The sequence below is a fragment of the Rattus norvegicus genome, chromosome 10, assembly GCF_021556685.1.
Source record: "Rattus norvegicus strain SHRSP/BbbUtx chromosome 10, alternate assembly SHRSP_T2T, whole genome shotgun sequence".
Taxonomy (NCBI): domain Eukaryota; kingdom Metazoa; phylum Chordata; class Mammalia; order Rodentia; family Muridae; genus Rattus; species Rattus norvegicus.
Window position 1 is genome coordinate 98,264,425 of NC_141543.1, and position 7,507 is coordinate 98,271,931.

The 7,507-nt window shown below is 45.8% G+C and overlaps 1 non-coding gene across 1 annotated transcript; it reads left to right on the top strand.

Moving 5' to 3' along the window:
- Nucleotides 1-6,531: 6,531 nt before the first annotated feature.
- On the top strand, nucleotides 6,532-6,604 carry Trnar-ccg2 (transfer RNA arginine (anticodon CCG) 2). The gene has a single exon. It is a non-coding gene; the product is annotated as a tRNA-Arg (tRNA).
- The last annotated feature ends 903 nt before the right edge of the window (nucleotides 6,605-7,507 follow it).

Here is a 7,507-nt window from a genome sequence, read left to right on the forward strand (position 1 = left end):
AAATCCCCAACCCCCAGAGTGGAATCTTAACATCCGCCGCCATGTTTGCTTGGCGGCCTCTTCTCCAGTCTCCTTCCGTTCCAGTCTCCTCCTCTTCTCTCAAACTTTTCTCCCGCCCATCCTTCCTTCTCGTCCAATGACAGGCCTCGTTCTATCTTGTACCTGCCTTCCCCTGTATGACATCCTACAACAGGTTACTGGGGCTTCTGAGTGGCAACAGAGGAAAGGCAAACAAACTCAAAAAGGCTCTACGGGGCTTCTTCTACTAGGGCAACATTTCATTGTGAGAACCCTTTGTGAGGACCTGAGGTAACCCAGCCTACCTCCTGAAGGGTTGTTCTCCAAATATCACACTGGAGGGTTAGGGCTTCAGCCTGGGGATTTGTGAAGAGGGTACAAACCTTTAATCCATAACACCCATTCAGATTCTAAGCTGGAAATTAGACTTGAGTGGAAACAGGTTTCCAAGGATGCCCTTGAACTACTTCTCCTTCCTGCCTCAACTTCTGGGTGCTGGGACAGTCATTTACCATCCCAGCAAATTTATTAGAAATACGTTGTGATGTGTGTGTGTGTGTGTGTGTGTGTGTGTGTGTGTGTGTGTGTGTGTGTGAAACATTGGCATTGGGACATAGAAGCTAGCAGTCAACTGCGGGAACAGCCTTTGCAAACCGTTTAGCTGAGCAGCAGAGGTGGAGTGGAAAGGAAGGTTGGTTTTATTTAACATTCTGATATGGGAGGACACACCACACAGAATGCATCTGGTACAGTTGAACGGGTTGGCTTATCATCCAGTGTGAGGGAAACTTTGCTGCAAGAGCAAGTTAAGCAGTGGATGTATTTAAAGGGTGAGAGGAAAGCTGGGCCAAAATAGGTGATCTCCACTAAGGGGAGGCTGCTCGTGGTAGGCCTTCTGAGCCAAGATGATCAGGGCATATATAGGCAGAGGGAAGTGGGAGCAGGGGTAAGACACCAACTTGGTTTGGAATTCTGTCAGATCAACATTCGTGGCTCTGTCAACTCTGTGTCTCTAGGACTGATGTCGGGCTATAGAAAATTGAGTCATGTGAATGTTCACCCAAAAGCCTCCACAGTGGTATAGGCTCTTAAGGTTCAGGTGACCACGATGGCCTCCTTGTGGGAAGTCCACCACCCTCTGCTTAACAGGACCATAAAATAACTGGCCATGGTGGCAGAGACAGAAACTAAACGTTAAGTTCTACAACATGCACTCCCTGCCACTGAGGCTGGGCTGACTGCCTCTTCTGCTTGATGCTCAACTGTTGTTGACTTGGTGTCTTGAGAGGAACATTCACTTACCTGATGATCTGGATAGTAATTTTGGACTCTCACCTTATGGAGAAAGCAAGAAAAGATACTGAATCTAGATTGGGACATCCTAAGTTTCCAATAAGCCACTCTGCTATCAACATTGCTGCTATCTAGTCACCCTCTGAAAATCGTGGCATTAAAAAAAATGTTCTATTTGAGTTAGAGACTTGGCTCAGTAGTTAAGAGCACTTGTGGGTTGGAGAGATGGCTCAGTGGTTAAGAGCACCGACTGCTCTTCCTGAGGTCCTGAGTTCAAATCCCAGCAAGCACATGGTGGCTCACAACCATCTGTAATGAGATCTGACGCCCTCTTCTGGTGTGTCTGAAGACAGCTACAGTGTACTCATACAATAAAATAAAATAAAATAAAATAAAAAAAAGAGCACCTGTTGCCCTTGAAGATGACTGGGTTCATTCCCAGGACCCACATGGTTTGGCTCACAACCATCCCCAACTCCAGGTTCAGAAGATCTGATGATGTTTTCTGTCTTCCATCACATGCCTCTCCACAGGAGAAGGCACCGGAAGTCTTCCTTTAGCTCTCCGCTTATTCCTTTGAGGCAGCGTCTCTTCCCGAATCTAGACTTCACTTATCTCAGCTAGGCGGGAAGGCAGCGAGTCCCAGCAATCCTCCTATCTGTGTGTGTACGCTGTAGATGTCTCTAGACATCTACAGAAGAGGGCATCGGATCCTATTAAAGATGGTTGTGAGCTGTTGTTGTAAAAATATAAAAATAAAAAAGTAGAGTTGTCTTTTACCCCGCTAGGTCCGGCACCTCAGTGCCCCAAGATATCTGCTAGATATCTTGGCGGAAACACATCCCAGCCGCACACTTTCCTACACTCGAACCCTCACATAAAAGAACAGACAACACAATAATCTTAGATCCGATTGATAAGATATAATTGCCCACTTAAACATACAAAGCCCAGTACCATCCATCCCTTAGGAACATTAATAACAACCTGTAAATACACAGAGCAGAATCTTAACATCACCTGCCATGGCTTCTCACCCTCTCCTCTGTCTCTCCTCCTTTCTTTCTAGTTTCCTCCTCTTCCTTCAAACTTCTCTCCCACCCATCCTTCCTTCTCCTCCAATGACAGGCCTCCTTCTATCCGGTACAAGCCCCTCACCTGTACTTTACAAATTCAATGGGGAGAAGGTTCTGGTCAAGTCACCTGATTCCTGAGTACTTGACTAGGCAGCTGTCCTTGGGGCAGTGGAATTAGCATCAAAATACAGATAACTCCAGGGCAAACCGCAACAATGAGCCACCTTGTAGTTGCTGGGAATTGAACTCAGGATCTTTGGAAGAGCAGCCAGTGCTCTTAACCACTGATCCATCTCTCCAGCCCTAAACATGGCATCTTTAGGGCTGTGAAAATTTTCTACAAATAGAAACTACATAACAGTGCACATTTGTAACAACCATAGAATGCACACAGAGCAAACCCTAATCTCAACTATGAACTTTAGTTAACAATGTATTAATGCCAGTTTATCAGTTGGAACAAATTTACCACTTAATGCAAGTTATTTTTGGGAGAACTTCCAGAAGCTGAGAATGTGTCTGAGAATTTTGTACTCTGCTCATTTTTAAGGGTCTATTTATTCATGGGTGCCTGCCCACATATCTATGTACCATGGACTGCCTGTGCCTGGTGCTTGCAGAGGTCAGAAGAGGGAGTCGGATATCCTGACACTGGAGTGACAGACAGTGGGAAACCATGTGTGGATGCTGTGCTCTTAGCTACTTAGCCATTTTATTTTGGTATTTGGTAGGAGTGAGTTATGCATACTTCCCAGTTTGTCAAAATACCAACTCAAAAGGTGAGACTTAGGCGAGCAGAACGCTAACTCAACTATTCTACCTAAAAACAGAGTGACAACAAAGACTTGAGATTTAGCCACGAACGATGTTACAGGCTTAAAATCCAAACACTAGGGGTTGGGGATTTAGCTCAGTGGTAGAGCGCTTGCCTAGGAAGCACAAGGCCCTGGGTTCGGTCCCCAGCTCTGAAAAAAAGAACAAAAAAAAAAAAAAAAAATCTGAGCACTGGGGAGGCAGAGAGTTGCTGCTACTCAGTAGCCTGAAGCCCAGAGGGTGGGGTTCCTCTCTTGTTCCTGGGATTGAGCCTCTCCTCATCCACCAAGACCTTTCAAATGCTCTTTCAAATGTACATCTAAGAAAGAATTTCTTTTTCCCAAACATACTTCACTTTTTTTTTTTTTTTTTTTGGAGTTGGGGACTGAACCTGAAAGATCCCACAGAGAGAGAGACCCTTACTCAAGTCTTGGGAGATCAAAGACCCCAGACACAGAGAGACCATTTTGGATGTAATAAGTAAAGGCAAGGTTTATTACAGAGATCTATTATGGAGATCTCCGGGCCGACACGTATCCCACGCAGGAGACAGAGGTGTCGACCCTGAAACTCAAAAGTCAGGGGTTTATATAGGGAAAGCTAGGGGGTTTTGGCGCGGTTACACACAATTGGCTCATTCAAACATAGCAGTGAGAACAAAGCAGAAGAGTACGTGCTAGAAGTCAGGGGCTTGTGAGGGTCTGGAGGACATCTGGTTAAAGTATGACCCTGAGTAAACTGGGGGGATGTCTTCTTGTCAGATGGCCCATGAATCAGTTCTGAAACCCTGGGCTGGTTCCTGTATTCCTTTTCTTTATCTTTATGGCCTGTTATTCCCGGCGGCAGGGCTTAGCCCTGAGTCTGTGGCTTTTGGAGCTTATTCTTTATATTTTATATTTTTAAACCTTAAATCTGTATAATTTTCTTTTCAAACCCAGGGCCTTGTGCTTGCTAGGCAAGCACTCTACCACTGAGCTAAATCCCCAACCCCATTTCCCAAACATACTTAACTTTATTCTCTACCAATAGTTGGTGTGAGTGCGTGCGCGCGCGCGTGCTCGTGTGTGTGTGTGTGTGTGTGTGTGTGTGTGTGTGTGTGTGTGTATGGCAGCGTCTTGTCAAGTCCAGGCACTTACTACATCCAGTTCAGCTCTAGAGAAGCAACCCCAGATGCTCCAATCTTCTCTCACAGATACAAACGCTTCTACTGGGCCTGTTCCTTCTGATCTGTCCGCAGATGGTTCCACAGACCCTGGACAGCAAGGAAACAGCCAACTCTCCTAAACTTGGATCAACATCCCCATACTCATTTTCCTAGGTTCCCCCGGAGACATGTCACTGCCCCCAAATCAGCAAGAAGTAGCTAAAAATCACAATGACCCTATTTCTGTTCCACCATCTCCTCTTTCTAATTTTTTTTCCTTTTATAATTAAACCAAAATGGGGAAATGTTGGCATTTAGGCTCCGCCCCACAGTTACCTGGCAACAGCCAGGTGTGCTTGACTCACTATAAAAGGGGATGCTTGCCCTCTGCTCGCTCTCTTGCCTCCTTCCTCTTGTTCTGTCTTGCTTTTTACCCTCTCTCTCTCTCTCTCTCTCTCCATTCCCCTCCCCCCACCTCTCCACGTGCTCATGGCCGGCCTCTACTCCTCTACTCTCTCTCTTTGCCTTTCTCTGTCTCTACTTGCTCAACTCCCCTCCCCGCACCCTGAATAAACTCTATGATATACCATCCTGTGGTTGGTCCCTCAGGGAGAAGGGATGTCTCAGCATGGGTCCGCGGAGGCACCCCCTTCCCCCACACCTGACTGCCCATCCGCCAAACATATTCCTTCACTCCTTATCATTTAAGATTTATTTATGTATATGTGTTCTCTATCTTTTTATAAAACACAACACAGAGTAGAAGTGTTGAGCTTGAAGCCACTTTGAGGGCAGTCTGGTCTACACAGTGATCACCAGGATATCTAGGGCTGCTTAGAAGAAAAGGAAGAAAAAAAAGCACCAAGGCCTCTGTTCATGGAGGGGAAGGGGACCAGCACTGGAACTGAGGAGACAGTCTCACCCACTACTGCTCACACACCATCATCAAGGCAAATTAGCAACCACCAAATAATAATTTGGTGTTTAAGAAGACCCTTTCCCCGATGCATAGGGACTCACAGGCTACAGGTAATAAAAGAGGGAATGACCATCGCTCATCAAAATGGGAAAGGCATATATCAGACATTTAGTTAACTCCGAGCGGTAAAATTAACAGCACTTCTGATTTTCTACGTGTTGTCTTATTTACTTTTTCTGTTACTGTGGTGAAATACCGGGAGAGAAGCAACGGGGCGGGGGGGTTGTTTTAGCTCTCATTCGTTAGCCACAAGATTCCCCCTTCTGGGTTGTTCCTGCCCACTGCGGACCTGCGAGTTGTCCCACACCCACATATGTAATCAAGATAACCCTCGCAGACATTCTCAGAGGCCCATTTCCCAAATGATTCTAACCTAAGTCAACAAAGCTAACCAGCACATTTGAATTACCCTTTAACCGTCACGTTTGAATAACCCTTATACGTGTATTCTTACATTGCAAAGAACAGGGATTTTCTCCCCATGGGGGGAAAAAACTGACACTGTTTTTTTTTTTTTTTTTTTTAAATCTACAACGCGGCATTTTACTTACAGCAAACAAACCTCATGAAACCAGAAGGAAGTTCTCTGAGCTCTAGCTATAGGGAGGAAAAAATAAAAAGTATTATTTTGTATTTAGAGACCTTGTCTTTATTTCTGCTTTTAATCTAGGGGGAGGGCTGGGGAGACGGGTGTTGGGAAAGAGGGCAGATCGTTTCGTTGGGCTGGAAGAGCCTGTACACCCTTGAATATGCCAAGAGTCCACAGAACACAATAGGTAACCAAGTCTATGTTTGCTGAAAGGGGAAACGAGGCTGGAAAGCCCAGGGAGTTTAAGGTGGCTGAGACAGAAAGGTCCCGGGACTTTGCCAAATGCAGACGCTGTGTCCTGCCCAAGGCCAGAGAATTCGAATGGAGAAGGGCACAGCAGGGGCTGTCCCCAGAAAAACCCTCTGAGAAAGCCGGACACACGTTCCCCAAAAGGATGACAGCGCCACGAAGAAACCCCACGCTGTCTGTCCTAACAGACAGTGAATCTGAGCTGTGGCGCAGGCGCAGTAAGATTCGGGCCAGGGGGCGGCGGCGCGAGAGGGCCTGCGCAAGCGCATTCGGCAGCACACGGCAAAGAACGCGAGGTTGCAGCACGGAGGGTGGGGCTACGATGATCAAATCACGTAAGGAGAGCGAGTGAGAACTCGGATCCCGTGGTGACCCAGTGGCCTAATGGATAAGGCATCAGCCTCCGGAGCTGGGGATTGTGGGTTCGAGTCCCATCTGGGTCGCACGCTAACTCATTTTGTTAAAACGAAAGGTCCACAAAAGTCCGTTGTTTCATAATCTGTTTATATTAATAATGAGTCGCGGCTGCGTATTTAAAAAGTACGCACAGCTTCTAAGTAAGGATATTGTCCTCTAACAGCATGTCCGTTCTTTTAAAATTTTTGTCTAACCTTGAGGTATAATTAACAAAAACTGTACATAGACACATATAAAGAGAAATATTTTATTCGTTTTTTTCTTCTTGATATTGATTTTCACGTATTGTATTTTTTCTCATTTCTGAGTCTTAAATAAAAAATAAAAGAAAAAAAATAATAACGGCGTGCCTTTCATCCCAGCACTCGGGGATGCAAAGGTAGGCTTATCTTTGTGAGTTCAAGACCAACCTGGTCTAAAAAGCCAGTTCCAGGGATACACAGAGAGACAACTCAAAAACAAACAAAACAACAAACACACAAAACAAATTCACTACTGCGCGCGCGCGAACACACACACACACACACACACACACACACACACACACACACCCCACAAACTGTTCTGACCCCAGCCGCAGCTACACAGAGAAACCCTGTCTCAAATAAAAACAAACAAAAAAGACTTATTTTTATGTGTACCACATGTGTGCAGTCCAGAGTTTCCGGAACTGGATTTTCATGTGTTTGTGAGCCAGTTGTAAGCTGCACATGTAGGAGCTGGGAATTGAACCGGAGTCCTCTGGAAGAGCAGCTGGTGCTCTTAGCCGCTGAGCCAAGTTCAAACTTTTAAGATTTGTTCACCATCATCCAGAAAACCGTAAACCCTTTTTTTTTTCTTTTCTTTTCTTTTTTTCGGAGCTGGGGACCGAACCCAGGGTCTTGTGCTTGCTAGGCAAGCACTCTACCACTGAGCCAAATCCCCTGTAA